Source organism: Tupaia chinensis, unplaced genomic scaffold (assembly GCF_000334495.1).
Source record: "Tupaia chinensis unplaced genomic scaffold, TupChi_1.0 Scaffold000549_1, whole genome shotgun sequence".
NCBI lineage: Eukaryota > Metazoa > Chordata > Mammalia > Scandentia > Tupaiidae > Tupaia > Tupaia belangeri.
In genome coordinates, this window is record NW_006160061.1 from 2,804,645 (window position 1) to 2,821,961 (window position 17,317).

Below are 17,317 nucleotides of genomic sequence, written 5' to 3' on the forward strand. Positions count from 1 at the left end.
CTAGCATAAGATTCAGCTTTCTCTTCTGCAAAAGGTGTTGCCACTCTCATATCTGTTTCCTAGTTTCCAAAATCTTCATATTAGAGATCTTTTAAAACATATCCACTTAGTGTCAATTTATCAGGATTTCGGGAGAGAGGATAGTAATGCATCTGTTAAATCCACCCTCTCCACCTTTTTAAAATTAATTAATTAATTAATATTTATTTTTTTATATACAATCACATTGTTTAGCTTATGAAGTGAACATTTCAGTATGTGAACGTTTCTCCCCAGTCCAGTTGATCAAAGTATCTTCAACAGATAACACCACACCTCCCCCACTCGTCAATGCTCTGCCTCTGTAACCCTCCTCCAAATGTCCTTCCCTAGGCCCCACTCCTCCACACACCCCATTCTACCTTTTTTCTTTTAATTTCCAGAGGACTTGCCAGTGGAGCATGATCATGCCACAATCTCTTCACCTCCATTTCTCCATCTTGTTGAGGTTTGGGACATGCATGCACCTGCTCCTGGTGTGCATTTTAAACTACCAGGTCTTGAATCACTGTTCGTCATGTGGGATGTGGCTTCCTTAACCAATAGGCCTAAGGGGCTGACCCATCTTTACCTATATAAAGCTAATTGTAACTTCCTACGGCTGTAAAGAGTGACGCATAATAGCCTGTTCTTAACCTTCTATATACTTTAAAACACTCACTTTCCAAATATTTGGCTATTCATTGATTGCTATTTAAACAGACCACTTTATAAATTGTTAAGACTGGTAAAATATATTACTCTTACATAGATAAGAGGGATCTAATAAAGAGGGGAGGATGATTCAAGTACTATGCTTTACGTACTGTTAGAGCACTGTATTGACAGGTTAATCATCTATCCCCATTGGGGCTGGGTAACTTTGTCCTTGGTCATGTTTTAATATTCTCATCTACCTTTTCTTTTTCTTTTCTTTTTTTTTTTTTTTTGGAGAGGTTTTTTCGCTATAGGGTGCGTGCGTTCGCCAGACAAACAGAGAGAGACAGAGAGACAGAAAGCGAGAAATCACCCCCCATGGGGGATGGTCACGCCGCAATCCCTTCTCCTCCATTCTCCTCTCGGGATCTTGGGCACGCATGCACATGCACCCAGCGTGAGTTTTAGGCCACCGGGTTCGGGACGCGAACCGCGGTCGACTACGTGGGAGTCCAGCGACATAGCCATTACGCTAACTGCTGGTTTCCTCATCTACCTTTTGAAAGCTCCCCCAAACATGAATTCTCAGTAGGCAATAACCATCTTGTTCTTGACAGATTAAGAGACTTAATACCATGGGTCATCTGATTGGACACACTTTCTTGCATTTTGTCATGCAGTGGATGAAAGGCTAGGGGGTCAGACAGAGGCCGATTTATCACAGAGAAAGAGCCCTGTCATCTTGCTGGGTGAGCAAGATATATGGGTGTCTTATGTTTGACCTGGCCACATGGTTCTTCCTGAAATTCTTCCCATTTCTTGAGCTTTTCTTTTGGGCCTCTCATTAACTCGATTAGCCATAGTAATTTTCCCTTTTCTTTGAGAGATTTTTGCTATAGGGTGCAAGGACTCATTGGAGAAACACAGAAAGACAGAAAGTGAGAGATCACTCCTGGGGATGGCAGCTGTGGTGGTCACACGCCAAAATCCTTTCTCCTTCATTCTCCTCTCTGGATTTTGGGCATGCATATACACGTGCCCGGTGTGAGTTTCAAGCCACTGGATCTGGGTGTCTTGAACTGTGGTTGACCATGTGGGAGTATAGCACTGTAACCACTGCAAGCCTTGATAATTTTCTAATAAATTTCCTTTTTGCTTAAGATAGTCAGTCATGCTCAGTTGCCTGGAAACAAAAGCCCTGCCTAATAAACACTGTGATCCCAGGAAGGCTGTTTGTAAGTGATGCAGGATCCTAGGAACTTGGGATGAAGAGACACAAATCCAAGGTCTTTGGAAAATAAATTTAAAATACTTGTCCATTAGGAATGGATAGCAGCACTTTCTGCCTACAAAAATAATGGCAATTTTTTTAATAATCTCTTTAGTTTACAATCTAAGAGTTGGTCAACAGCTCTTCTGTGCCTCTGAAATCCCATGTTGATTTTACCAGAGCCAAGGGGAATGACTCATTAACGAAGACCAGATTTGCCTTTGTCTAAAATGCCAAAGGAGTTGTTTAGTAACATTTGGGAGAATTCCCTAAGAAAAACAGCACAAATCTGAAAGAGTTCAATAAATTAGGAAATAAATTTGTGTTGGGTCTACCAGTATTATATTACTTCTATATGCTCGCTTGAATTAATTGATTCATTTAATTAATCCATTAATTAATTAATTCATCAATTAATCCATTTTGATGAATGGATTAACGGTGAGAGCTACTTGACGTTGGCAGCAATCTAGTCTACTGTACACACCCCCATGTCTGATAATATTATAAATACTGAAGAAATATACATTAATAACAATTTTTTTTTTCTGTAAGGGTCAGCAGGTGGCATGGTGGTTAAAATGCTGAACTTCCACATGGCTGAATGTTGCTTGGATCCAGACTTCAGCCTGACAAGTGCTGGGCGAGTGTGCATGTGTGCCCAAAATCCCAAGACAATGGAGGAGAAGGGGTTGCGTTGTAGCCATTCCCCCTGCCCCAGGGGGTGATTTCTCACTTTCTCTCTCTATCTGTCTTTTTTTGGTGAGCTCATGAACCATTTGGCAAAAAACAAAGGAAAAAAAATTGTTATGGGGTACATGTGCTTGCTGGAGAGATGGTCACACCACAATCCCTTCTCCTCCATACTCCTCTCAGGATTTTTGGACATGCATGTACACATGCCCTGTGTGATTTTCAAGCCATCTGGCCGGGTATTGTAACCCAGGTCAGCCATGTGGGAGTCTAGCACTCTAAACACCACACCACTCACTGACCCTGATATTCATTGATTTTTTCCTACTATTTCATCTACAATGAAAGATAAAGATTTAGCTATCTTATCGCTGACCTACCATCTCTACACTTCTCTGGTCAGATCATTCCTATGTGATTATGGCAGAAACGTAAACAAATGTGCTTGCATTTTCTAACTATGCAGATGTTTTTCTCAGCTGAGCCAAGCACACTATGATTAAATATCCATCCTCACGTAAGTCTACTTTTCTCTGGAGGTAAAAATTGCCTTTTAAAAAATTTGTTGGGACCAGCAGTTAGCACAATGGCTATGTTGCTGAACTCCCATGTAGTCAATCGTGGTTCAAGTCCTGGACCTGGTGGCTTAAACTCACGCCAGTCACGTGTGCGTGTGTGCCCAAGATCCAGAGAGGAGAATGGAGGAGAAGGGATTGTGGCATGGCCATCCCCCCTGGTGGGTGATTTCTCGTTTTCTGTTTCTCTGTCTCTCTGGCGAGCACATGTGCCCTATAGCAAAAACCTCTCAAAAAAAAAAATTGTTTAGTGGCACCAGCAGGTGGTGTGGTGCTTGGGGCACTGGACTCCCAGAAGTCTGACCATGGTAGCTTTAAACTCATGCTAGGCACATATGTGTGCAAACCCAAAATCCCAGGAAGAGAGTGGAGGAGAAGGGATTATGATGTGGCCATCCCATCTGGGGTGTGATTTCTCACTTTCACTCTTACTGTCTCTCTGGTGAGCGCAAATACCCTATAGCAAAAACCTAAATAAAAAGGGGGGGTCTTAGTTGTCTATGTATCTAATACTATTGGGTGGTTGAAAAAGTCTTTTCTGTATAGAAAAACAGAAAAATATGTCATAACTTTTCCAATGGCTCAATAATTTGGCTTCAAATACCCTACAGAATTATAGACAAACATATTAACTAAACTATCAGCTTAAATGTTCCTGGAGCTGTCCCTACCAAAGCCCTCTATTCCCTTGTTTTAATTTGGACAGTTGCTCCCAAGATCTCCTGGACATTCCCTTTGTCTTGTTCTTCCTTTGAAGACTATTTACTGGTCCCTACATATTCTCTGTTCTTGATGTGTTGCTGTTAAGATGTGCATTTTGGGGACCAGCAGTTAGCATAATGACTATGTCACTGGACTCCCACATAGTCGACCGCGGTTCGTGTCCCGGACCCGGTGGCTTAAAACTCACGCTGGGCACATGTGCATGCGTGCCCAAGATCCCGAGAGGAGAACGGAGGAGAAGGGATTACGGTGTGGCCATCCCCCCTGGGGGGTGATTTCTCAATTTCTGTCTCTCTGTCTCTGTCTGTCTGTCTGGTGAGCGCACGCGCCCTATAGCGAAAACCTCTCAAAAAAAAAAAAAAAAAAAGATGTGCATTTTGTGTAGTTAACTATTCTCATCGACTCTAAAAGCTTACATTTTATTCATGATTATGCTATGCCAATAGTAATTGTACTCTGAATGTTTTGACAATGCAATTCCATTTTGAGTATATTAATTTTGGCTTGTCATGGCTGCTAAAACTGAGCTAAGTATGCTGATAGCCACCGTGTTAACGTAAGCTAGTGGGCTCTGGGTCATTCTCCCTCCCCATCTCTGACATCTGGAGGCAGAGATAACATGTCCTTTGGGGTAATAAATATCAATGCCTCCAAACTGGTATCTGAGACATATCTTATTGTGACTCCAGTCTGAGAGCTATTTAATTAGATTGAGGCTACTGGAGACCCTGGCTGAGTGGGCAGTCCCTCCACTGACTGATTTAGGTGTCACTTGGAGGGGGACTGACTTCCTGGACAATTAAAAACGTTTCTCAGGCCAGCAAGTGGCATGGAGGTTAAGGGATCCAGGTGGCTGGATCCTACATGGCTTACAGTGTGGTTGAATCCCAGACCTGGCAGCTTGAAAATCATGCTGGTAGGTACCTGCGTGTGTGCCCAAAATCCCAAGAGGAAAGTGGAGGACAAGGGATCAAGATGTGGCCATCCCCCCTGGGGGGGGGTACTTTCTCACTTTCTTTCTCTCTCTTTCTGGTGAGTGTACTTGTCCTGTAGGAAATTAAGAATGAGCAAATAAATAAATATAGGGAAAACAATCTTTAAACAATTTATTTCTTGTGGAAACATGGAACTTGATTCATTACTAGCATAGTGTGCTCTTCTGTACTTTTCCCGTTTTCTTATTTGCTTTTTATTTGTTCAATGGTATATTGACTATCTTCTGTTCGTATGTGTGTGTTTTATAACTGATTTATTCTGGGAACCTTCTCTGCCCTATTTGGCTTGTCATTCGATTTAGGCATAATGAACCTGTCTCTTCTTACAGAGGTTCAACCACCACCCAGGTATTAGGAAAACTGAATCACCTTTGATTGGTCTTGAAGTGATAGTCTCTTTATTTTAGCAGAGTACTTTCACCTATAGCTTCCTGAGAAAAAGAACATGAAGGTTAAGTGGAAGGTTACTGTCTTCTCTTCTCTTCTCTTCTCTTCTCTTCTCTTCTCTTCTCTTCTCTTCTCTTCTCTTCTCTTCTCTTCTCTTCTCTTCTCTTCTCTTCTCTTCTCTTCTCTTCTTCTTTCTTTCTTTCTTTCTTTCTTTCTTTTCTTTCTTTCTTTCTTCTTTCTTTCCTTTCTTTTTTAGGTTTTGTCACAGGGTTGTGTGCTTGCTGGAGAGGGAGAGACCTAAGGGGGATGACCATGCCGCAGTCCTTCTTCATTCTCCTCTTATGATTTGGGGCACACATGCGCACTTGCCCAGCATGATTTTCAAGCCACTAGGTCAAGGACTAGAATCGCCATTGACCATGTGGAAATCCAGTGCCTTAACCACCATACCATCTGCTGGCCCCGGAAGGTTGATCTTTTGCTTTTCTTTTCTTTCGGAGAGGTTTTTGCTCTAGGGTGCGTGCGCTCGCCAGAAGACAGAGAGAGACAGAGAGACAGAAAGCAAGAAATCACCCACCAGGGGAGACGGCCATGCCGCAATCCTTTCTCCTCCACTCTCCTCTCAGGTTCTTGGGCATATATGCATACAGGCCCAGTGTGAATTTAAGCCACCAGGTCCAGGACTCAAACTGTGGTCAACTACATGGGAGTCCAGTGACATAGCCATTATGCCAAATGGTAGTCCCAGTTGGAAGGATTATTGTTAACTCACCTCTTAAAATGTCTTCATTGGGCCTGTGCTGCAGTGCAGCAGTTCAGAGCTATGAAGAGAAAGCCACAGCCCACTAGCTGATTGGGGTCAGATCCCAGCCCTGGAATCAACACAGTGGGTGTTACAGACTGAGGATCCTGATGGAAAAGAGAAAAAAATTGCTGCCTGACCAGTCCCCACTGGGGTGCTTGCTTCTGTCACTCTCACTCTCTTTTTCCTCCCTCTCGTGTGCATGCACACATGTGTCTTATGGCACTAAAAATAAAGAAAAGAAGAACATTATTAACACTCAATTGATAGTTTGCATGAGAATACAATTCTGTAATGTTTTTCATTTTTATCTCAAAATTGTGAAGGCGTTGTCTAATAGCTTCTAATTTCGTTGAAAATACTGTTGTCATTATGGTTCTTAATGATCTGTCTGTGATCTCCTTTTTTTTTGTTTCTCCAGAAGCTTTTAGGGTCTTTTCTTTATCCCTGGTATTTTGAAAATTGTCAATGGCGAGACTTGATCTGAATCCTTTTTATTCATTTGGTAGGTTTTTTTTTTTTTTTGAAGAATTATTTATTTACTTTTATTCATTCATCCATTTTATTTTAATTTGACCAGAGAGATACACACAGAGTGAGAGAAAGAGGGAAAGTGAGAAAGCAAGCCACCAGGTCAAGGACTCGAACCATGGTCAGCCATGTGGGAATGTCCAGCACCTTAACCACCATGCCACCTGCTGGTCCCCATTCGGTAGGTTTTTAAATCCAGAAACTCAGGTTTTTTTATTTCAAGATTTAGTTTTCATTTTACTTCCTTGATAATTTTCTCCTTCAAATGTTATTTAATTTTTCTGAAATCCCTGTTATTTGGATTGGACTTTCAAGACTAATTCTCAAACTCTCCCCTTGACTCCCCATTTTATTTTGTTTGCTCATTTATTTATTTGTTGTTTAGGTTTTTTCCATAGGATGCAGATGTTCCCCAGAGAAAGAATGTGAGAAATCTCCCCGTGGGACGGTGGTCATACTACAATCCCTTCTCTCCCATTCTCCTCTCAGGATTTTAGGCACACACGTGCACCCACCCAGAGGCTTTCCAAGCCCTCAAGTCTAGATCTCAAACTGCGGTCAACCATGTGGGAGTCCAGCGTCTTTACTACCACACAACTAGCTGGTCTCCCCTGGTTTGTTTATTTATTTATTTAATTTAAGAAGAATTATTTTATTTACCTTTATTTATTTATTATTATTATGTTTTAGTTTGATCAGAAACAGAGAGAGAGAGGGAAAGTGAGAAAGCAAGCCACCAGGTCAAAGTCTCTAACCACAGTCGGTCACGTGGGAGTCCAGCGCATTTAACCACCATGCCATCTGCCACCCCCCTCCTTTTATTTTTCTAACACTTAGATTATTTTACTCTTTGGGAAATATTCTTAATATTATCTTTCAAGGGGCCGGCAGTTGGAGTAGTTGATGGTTTAGGTGCTGGACACTCCCACATAGAGTTCCAGACCTGGTAGCTTGCTTTCTCACTTCCCCCTCTCTCTCTGTGTGTCTCTCTCTGGTCAAGTTAAAATAAATGAATGAATAAAATTAAATAAATAATTTTAAAAAATTATCTTCCAAACATTCTACTGAAATTTAAGTTACATTTTTATCTGTAATACTTTCAATCTCTAGTTTAATTGCTTCTTGCTTTAAAAAATTAAATTATATATATATGTGTGTGTATATATATATATATATATAGTGGTTGGAAACGTTATAACATACTTATCTATGCAAAAATATGGCATGACTTTCCCAACAACTCTCTCTCTATATAATCCCTCTGAGTCTACTAATTAGGTTTAAAATATTAATCTGTTCCTTACATTATTGTATGTGCATGCATACACATTTGTTTGTCTCAAGTGAGAGGCTTTTCTCAAATATTGGTGATTCTTGGTAACCGGAAGCTCTGTGTATGAGGCCTGACAAATGGTGGAGTTAATAGCAGGATGACTGGTCAGAGATCTGGCTGTGAGACAGGCATTAGACTCCACTTATAGGTACAAAGGGTAAGGGCTCCAAAAGGAAATCACTGTGTATTTCTTTCCTCTGTGGCCTGGTTAGTGTACAATATACACCTCCTTTTCATGTCTCTAGAGAACATGACTCCTTGCTAGTAAGGCAAGAGATAGGGATAGTGAGCACATAGAGAGGGTAAAAGCAAAGATCCTGTTTTCAGAGCTAGAAGCTGAATGCACTGAGACTCAAAGCAACTGTAGCTAAGGGCAATCGTTTCTATTTAGTAACTGTATTCTAACAAGATGTACAAATCACTATGGTCTGCTGACATGAAGAATAGGGTAATAAGTCACTCAGACTATCATGTAACTCTTTTCTTATTTAAAGAATTATTTTTTATTTAATTTTATTATTTTTATGATAAAATTTTTAACTTGTTATAGGACACATATACTCACCAGAGCAAGACAGAGAAAGTGAGAAAGGAAGCTGCCAGGTCCAGGGCTTGAACCATATCTGCCATGTGGGAGTCCAGCATTTTAACCACCATGCCATCTGCTAGCCACTCTTGCTAACTATTTTTATTTATTTATTTATTTATTTGGAGAGGTTTTTGCTATAGGGTGCGTGCGTTTGCCAGAAAGACAGAGAGAGAGAAGAGACAGAAAGTGAGAAATCACCCCCCCATGGGGGATGGCCATGCTGAAATCTCTTCTCCTCCACTCTCCTCTTGGGATCTTGGGCATGCATACACACACGCTCAGTCCAGGGAACTATTTTCTAAAGCCTACTTTCTTATCAGAAAGCCAACTCATTGCTCCAACTGCTAAATAAACCCCTCCCTGCTTGAGAGCACTGTTCTTCCTTCCCTCTCTTAATAAACTCTGCTTTGATATCCTCTTTCTGTGTCCATATCTCTAATTCTTCCTGAGCATAGGACAAGAACTAGCACAGGTGTTGTGTCTGATCACCCAGCATTCCCTGTCAGATGTTTCTGGTCAGTATCTGTTGGCCTTCTTTGCTGGGCTGGGCACTTTCTCCAGGAAGGAATCTTCCACTTCCCAGGAAGTTGGTGATGTGAGGGCTGTGGGTTGGTGAGTCTCACTGTCAGAATGCAGACTCACTTCATCTTTGTTTTGCTGGTAAATTACCTCAGTCATGCTTGCACATGTGCCTGGTATCCTTGGGTCTAGAAATTTTTCTGGTTTAATCTTCCCTGGAAATAATTTCCAGCCTTCGGCAGAGGAGGAGGGACCATCACCTGGCTGTGCAGGGTGATGAGGAGATTTAGTGGTTTGTGTAAGCCATTAACCAGTCCTTCTGTTTTTGGCCTCATCTGCTTTCCTCATTCAGAGATAGCTCAGTGGCTTTAACTTCACACCACAATTCCTTCTCTCAGAATTTTGCATACACATACCTGGTGTGATTTTTCAAGTCACTAGGCCAGAGACTTGAACCACAGAGTCAGCTATGTGGAATTCAGCTGCCTTCACCTTCATATCACCTACTGCCCACTACTTGGCCATTTTGAATGGCAGCCCTACTCCTTTTTAACATAAATAGTGATTGCTTTCAAAGGATCTATCTTAGGAAGTATTTGTATTCTCAGGGAGTCAGGAGAGAACTGTGCACTGTCTACTAATTGTTCTCCATTATCTGTTCTCCTATCCTCTTTAGTTATGGAATTTTCAGTAGGGTATAAGGTTGCCTGCTTGAGGACTATATCTCTGTGTGCAAAAGGTTTGCCAAGTGGAAGATTTCATGGCCAAATCTGAGTGTGTTTCTGTGACTAATTTGTAGCCGATAGACTATATGTGACTGGTGAGTGCCGGTTCTGCTATCTGGGATGTAAACATGGATGGTTCAGGTGAAGGAGGTGGAGCAGCAGGAGAGAAAACAATCCTAGACAGCAACCCTATAGAAGACAACCTAGTGAGCAATGAGATACAAGTCTACGTCCTTGACCCTGCAGTACTGCCACATTCTTATGCCTGAACTGTCATGTGGGAGAGAAATTAACTTTAGCTTCTATTTTGTACAAATCTTTTTTTTTATTGCTTTTCGTTTGTTTTCTTTTCTGCTACCAAACCAATGGGCTTTATTATTTTTTAAAATTTAACGTTATTTATTTGTTTATTTTAATTCAATCAGAGAAAGACAGAGAAAGAGAGACAGAGAAAATGAGAAAGTAAGCCACGAGGTCTGGGACTCGAACCATGGTCTGCCATGTGGGAGTCCAGTGCCTTTAATCACCATGCCACCTGCCAGCCCCAACCAAACCAATGTTTTAAATACAAAACAATAATGCTTAATGTTGAGAAAGTCAAGAAATATGGGAACAGTAAGAAGGAGTAGAACTGAAAAGAAGGGGCAGATAAATTGTTAAGAACAATTTTTTCTGTGAATGATTTTACATTTCATTAAAATAAAGCATTAGGTGGCGTATTTGTTAAACTGCTAGGCTCCCATGTGGCTGACTTTGATTCAAGTCCCTCATCTGGCAGCTTGCTTTCTCAATTTCCCTCTCTTTCTCCCTCTCTGGTTCTCTCTGGGGAATATACGTGCTCTATAGCAAATTAACCATAATAATACTAGTAATAATAAAAAAATTAAATAAATAACTCTTTAAAAAATGATTTAGGGGCCAGTAAGTGGTGTAGTGCTTACAGTGGGAATCCCACATGACCGACTACAGTTCAAGTATTAGACCTCATGGCCCCCAAATCACACTGAGCATGTGTGCATGAATGCCCAAAACCCCAGAAGGAGAATAGAGGAGAAGGGATTGAGACATGGCCACTCCCCTTGGGGGGTGATTACTCACTTTCCCTCTTACTGTCTCTCTCTGTCTCTCTCTCATGAGTATACCTGCCCTCTGGCAAAAACTTTGAAAAGAAAAGATTTAAAGAACAAAAATACTCATCCTGCTTTTGGAAACCTTTCTAAAAAAGATCTTTGTATGTGTAAGTTTGATTTTTTTTTAACATATGAAAATGTCAAAGAAAAATAGTTTTATGTTCTACAGGTAATTGACTGACCTTGGGATTATTTTTATTATTAGTGGAAAATGGAATTCCTTTCTTTCACATCTACATTTTAGTCAGACATGATATCATGCAGGGCAATTACACTTTTAATAGCTCTTTCTGGTGATTCAACCTCTTTTTCATTTATTCCTGCGTGATGTCTAGGTTCGAGGGGTGGGAGAAGATGATGTCAGACTGATATGTCTTATTTAACATAGACTAAAAAGGTCAGAAGGTGGATATTAACATTTTGGTTTTTAAGAAATAATATTGGATTACCCTTTAAGGATTTAGTTTTATTTTCGTATTGTATTTATGTACCACTTATATACAGTAAAAATCAGATATCGCATGTTTAGTTTAATGAGTTCTGACACGAGACATAGACTGCCTCTGGCACCTGAGGCCTTTCCCTTATGTTCCTTTCCAGGCACAGTATTTGCTATGGTTTGAGTGTTTGTCCCCTCCAAAAAATGTTGAGGGCCAACTCTGTGGCACAGTAGGGAGCTGTTCCAGAGAAGCTGGCCAGAAGATGGTATGGAGGTTAAGGTGCTGAATCCCACATGACCAACTCCACAGTTCAAGTCCTGGACCTGGTTTGAAAATTATGCCAGATGTGTGCACCCAAAATCCTGAGAGGAGAATGGAGGAGAAGGGATTGTAGTGTGACCACTCCCCTGGGGGTTTATTTTTTCACTTTCCCTCTCTCTTGTTTCTCTTTGGTGAGTGTGTGTACACTCACTATAGAAAAAAAAAAAAGAAATTTAGTTGCCATCATAAACAGTAAGAGGTTTAAGAGGATGTAAGAGGTGTAAGAGGATGTAAGAGGTGTAACCTTTTTTCTTTAATACCAGAATGTGTGACTTGCTAGAAAGAGAGAGAAAGAGAGAGAATCCCCTAATGATGCATAGTCATGCAACAATCCCTTCTCTTCCATTTCTCCATTCTGTCAGGATTTTGAATAAGTATGTACACATGCCTAGTGTATTTTTCAAGCTGCCTGAGCTGGGATTCAGGCTGCAGTTGGCCATGTGGGATCTGATTCTCTTAAACCATAAAACCACTGGGCCAACCCAAGAAATATGATCTTTAAAAGCTGTTTGGTTTAATCTATGCATGAATTAATGCTGTTACCACATGAATGGATTTACAGCTTCATGCTCTCTCTGTCATTCCACTCTTCTGCCATGTGATCATGCAGTCAAAAGATTCTTGCCAGTTATCAGTGCCTTAATATTAGACTCCCCAACCTCCAAAACTGAGCCACTGTTCACTGTAAGTTACTCTGTTCACTTTAAGTTACCCAGCCTGTGAGATTAGAGCAGCACGAAACAGACTAAGATACCCTTTAAACCTCCAGAGTTAGTCATTGTTCTGTTTTATATCATGACAGATTAGTTTCACCTGTTTTTGGGCTTTATAGATGAAATCATGTCGTGTGCATTCTTTTTTTTTTTTTTTTATCTACAGGGCACATTTACTTGCCAGAGAGACCAAAAGTGAGAAATCATCCCTTGTACCCCTCCAGAGGGAATGACCACACTGCAATCCCTTCTCTTCTATTCTCCTTTTGGGGTTTGGCATGCACGCACACATGCCTGGCTTGAATTTAAATCCCCCAGGTCTGGGGCTTGAACCATAGTTTACCGTGTGGTAGCCCAGTGCCTTAGTCACTACACCACCTGCTGCCCCCAATGTGTTTTGTTTTATAGCTGCTTTGCTCTGCTCCGCATAATTGAATAAACACTTTTTGACATTCATCAACATTTCTGTGGGTATTGGTGGCTTCCCCCCCAACTTTTTACTGATTCCATTGTATGAAATAATGCAATTTCAGAATCCACTTTTCTGTTGACAGATGTAGTAGCAAGCTTCTACTATGGCTCCTAGTCATTTTCTTCTTGGTAGTCATATCCTGTGTAAGCATCTCCATTTCAGTGTGGGTTGGACCATGACTTTCCTCTAATAAATAGAATATGGCAAATGTGATGGTATGTCACTTTCAAGATTTGCATATAAAAGACCTGATTGTCTTTTTTTTTTTAAGTTTTTTGCCATAAGGCATGAGTGTTCACCAGAGAGGAGAGAGAAGAAAAGTGAGAAATCTCCCCACCCCCAGGGGGAATGGTTACACTGCAATCCCTTCTACATTCTCCTCCTGGGATTTTGGGCACATACACACATGTGTCAGGTGTGATTTTCAAGCCACCAGGTCTGGGACTTGAACTGCGGTTGCCACGTGGAGTTTAGCACCTCACCTTAACCACTATGCCAGCTGCTGGCCCCCAAAGACTTCATTTTCGTCTCTCTCTCTTGGTTCTTCTTGCTTGCTTGCTCTAGTGAAGTAAACTGCCATGTCATAGCTGACCTTTGAAGGGGTCCACACTGCACTGAATGGAGGAAGACCTTCAATCAATAGCCAGTGAGGCACTCAGGCCATTAGTCTAACAAGTTGTGAAGAACTGATTTTTGCCAACAGCCGTGTGAGTAAGTTTGGAAATGTACCCTTCTTCAAGTAAAGCCTTGCAACCCTAGTCAATGCCTTTCTTGGAGACTTATGAGAAGGGTGCTTTGTTTTGCTGGGATTCTTGACTCATAGAAACTGTGGAATACTACATGCTTTAAAGTAATTTGTGATGCAGTAGTAGGTAACTATTATAATAGACATTTAGGTTATTTCTGATTTTTTGGCTGTTTTATGAAATTCTGTACTCTTTTTTATGATATATGTTTTATTTAAATATATTTCTTATAAATAACAGATAGTTAGATCTTGCTCCCCACCCCAGTTTGACAACCTCTATCTTTTATCTTGTGTGTCTAGTCCATTTGTATTTAGTGTAACTATTGCTATTGTTGAGATTAAGTTTACCATTTCATTATTTACTTTTTACTTGTTCCACCTGTTTGTTTTTCTCTTTTGTCTTCTTTTGGGTGATACCAATTTATTTATTTGTTTATTTTTTTGAGGAATTACTTATATAATTTGATTGTTTATTATTATTTTAGTTTGCTAGTGGACAGGTGCACTTACCAGAGAGAGATAGAAAGCAACAGAGAGCGAAAATGAGAAAGCAATCTGCCAGGTCCGGGACTCAAAACACGATCAGCCATGTGGGGTCTAGCACATTAACCACCATGCCACCTGCTGGCCCTGATGCCAAGTAATTGAAAGTGTTTCATTATATATCATCTATGATATATCATCTATGGACCTTTTTAGTGATATCTCTTTAGTGTTATATTTTAGTGACTGCTTTAGAGATTACAATATCTTTAATTTATCACTAACTGCAAATAAATGTTTTACTACTAAACATACAATGTAAGAATTTTATAACTGTGTTAACTCCACTAACTACTCTTCTTTTGTTCTCGTTACCATATGTGTTACTTATGTGACACAGTGCTATTCTTTGCACTTTAGATATGTTTTGTATATGTCTAAACACATGTATTTGGAGCAAAAAGAATAGCACTGTATTGTGGGATATACATATAACTTACAGGAAATATATAATAGCAATGTATTATATTGAATTTAAAATGATATTTTATTGGTGCTCTACACATTATCTTGGAGATTCAGGATTGCATCTGATAACATTTTTCTCAGCTTTTAGCTTGAGGAATTTCTCTTTGCATTTCACTTAGTGCAGATCTCTTGGGGACATTCTCTAACCCTCTGTCTGCCTCAAAAAAATCTCATTTTCCCTTTTTTCTTTTTTTTTTTTTTTTAAAGATTTTGCAGTAGGGTTTGTGCACTCCTGGAGAGAGACAGAAAAGGAGGGATCATTCCCTGTGGATAATGATCATGTCATAGTCCTTTTGTCTCTCAGGATCTTGGGCACACATGCATGCCAGGTGTGTTTTTCAAGATGCCAGTCAGGATTCCAACCATGGAGTCGCCCACATCGGATCCAGAGCCACAACTGCCATGCCACCTGCTGGTCCTATTTTCCCTCATTTCAAACCACATTTTTTGAGTATTTTAGTTCTAGACTGAAAATCTCCTCTCCTCCAAGATTCTTTTTTTTTTTTTTGAGAGGTTTTTGCTATAGGGCGCGTGTGCTCTCCAGACAGACAGAGAGAGACATAGAGACAGAAAGTGAGAAATCACCCCCAGAGGGGATGGCCACGCTGCAATCCCTTCTCATTCATTCTCCTCTCGGGATCTTGGGCATGCATGCACACGCGCCCGGCGTGAGTTTAAGCCACCGGGTCTGGGACGTGAACCACAGTCAACTACATGGGAGTCCAGCGACATAGCCATTACGCTAATTGCTGGTTCCTCTATCTATCTATTTTTTTAGAGACAGATTTTTGCTATAGGGCACATGTGTTTGCCAAAGAAACAGAGAGAGAGAAAGTCAGAAGCAAGAAATCACCCCCTAGGGGGAATGGCCACACTGCAATCCCTTCTGCTCCACTCTCCTCTCTGGATTTTGGCCATGCATTCGTACGTGTCCGGCGTGAGTTTCAAGCTTCCAGGTTCAGGTCTCCAATTACAGTTGGCCATATGGGAGTCCAGAGACATAACAATTATACCATCTGCTGATTCCAATATTTTTAATTTTAAAAAATGTCCGATGCTTCTGTTTCATTCTTTTCTGTAATTTCCATTTTTCTGAAGAAGTTGCCCATCTATTCATGCACATTGTCCAATTTACCAACCCTCAAGCATATTTATCATAGTTGCTTTTAAAACATTTTTAAAAATTAAAAATAATAAAATTTGAGACAGGATCTTACTATGTTGCTCAGGATGGCCTCAAACTGATGATTCTCTTGCCTCCATCTCCTCTGCAGCTAGGACTACGGGCTTGTACTACTGTGCTTGACCTATATGTTTAGTAGGTCTCTAAAGTTCCTGCCTTTGGGTTTAAAATTTTACCTTTGGGTTTGCTTTATTGACTATATCTTCTCTTGACCTTGGGTCACATTTTATTTGGCTTCTTCATGTGTCGTAATTTTTCATCATATGTCTACCATTTCATGCAAAAGAAGTGTGTAGACTAAAGTAGACAATACTGTTTTGTCTGTAGGCAGCTGGTCTGGTTGGCTGAGTCAATGTAATCTGTGAATTTCTTCTCCTCCCTGTGCTTTTTAGTAATAAAAGCAACCATGGGTCTCATCTCTTCTAGGATGGGCTTAGGGCTTTCTAGAATTTACTTAACTTTAGTTTGGGGCAGTATACTTAGTTCTCTGTTTTGTTCGTTTTTTAGATTCGGTCTTATCTTACTGCAAACCTCCTGTCTCAGTCTCCCAACCAGCTAGGACTACAGGCACACGCCACCATGCCCAGGAACTCATGATCCTTCTGCCTAAGCCTCCTGAGCAGCTGGTGGATATGCCACCACTCCCAGCATTTTAAGGTGACCTGGGAATCAAACCCAGGTCTCCTGTGTGGCCTCAGGCTAATAGCAGAGTCCTGCATGTACTACAGTGACTGGTACTCCAAATGTTTTTAAAACCTGTAATTTGTGTGGATAATACAGCTTTTTCCACCAGTAGTGTAGCAGTGATCATCTCTCAAGTCTTTCTAAATCTTAATTTGAAGTGGAATTCCCTACTTTTTCTTATTATATTTGTGTAAATAACAGGCAAACTTGAACTTGAGTAGCTCGAGCGTCAATTGTTCTCTTCCTTTAAGGGGTCATGAAAAATTGTGTCAAACTTCGACAAGTGTGAAAGTTTGCTGGTGGTATTTCCAAAGGAATGTTATGTATCATCTAACATACTCTCATTTTTTTGGAGAGGTTTTTGCTTTAGGGCACATACGCTCGCCAGAAAGACAGGGAGAGATGGAGAGACAGAAAGTGAGAAATCACTCCTCGGGGGAATGGCCACATCTCAATCACTTCTCCTCCATTCTCCTCTTGGGATCCTGGGCACGCACGCACACACGCCTGGTGTGAGTTTAAGTCACCAGGTCCCACATTTTGAAGCTATGTTCTGGGCTTCTTGGGTAAAGGTTTCCAATACTAAGTTATTTCTCAGTTTGGGCATCAGACAAATATGTGCAATATGTCTCACTTCCATTTGTTGCCCAGCTCCTTTAGATATTATTGAAGGATTTGGCCAGTAGCAGGCATCTGTCATTTGTAGCTGACCTGAATTTTTAAAACATGTTTCTATTTTGGTGGGTACCCAAAGTGGAATCTTTCCTTTTCTATGCAGAATCCAAAACAGCTTCCAGC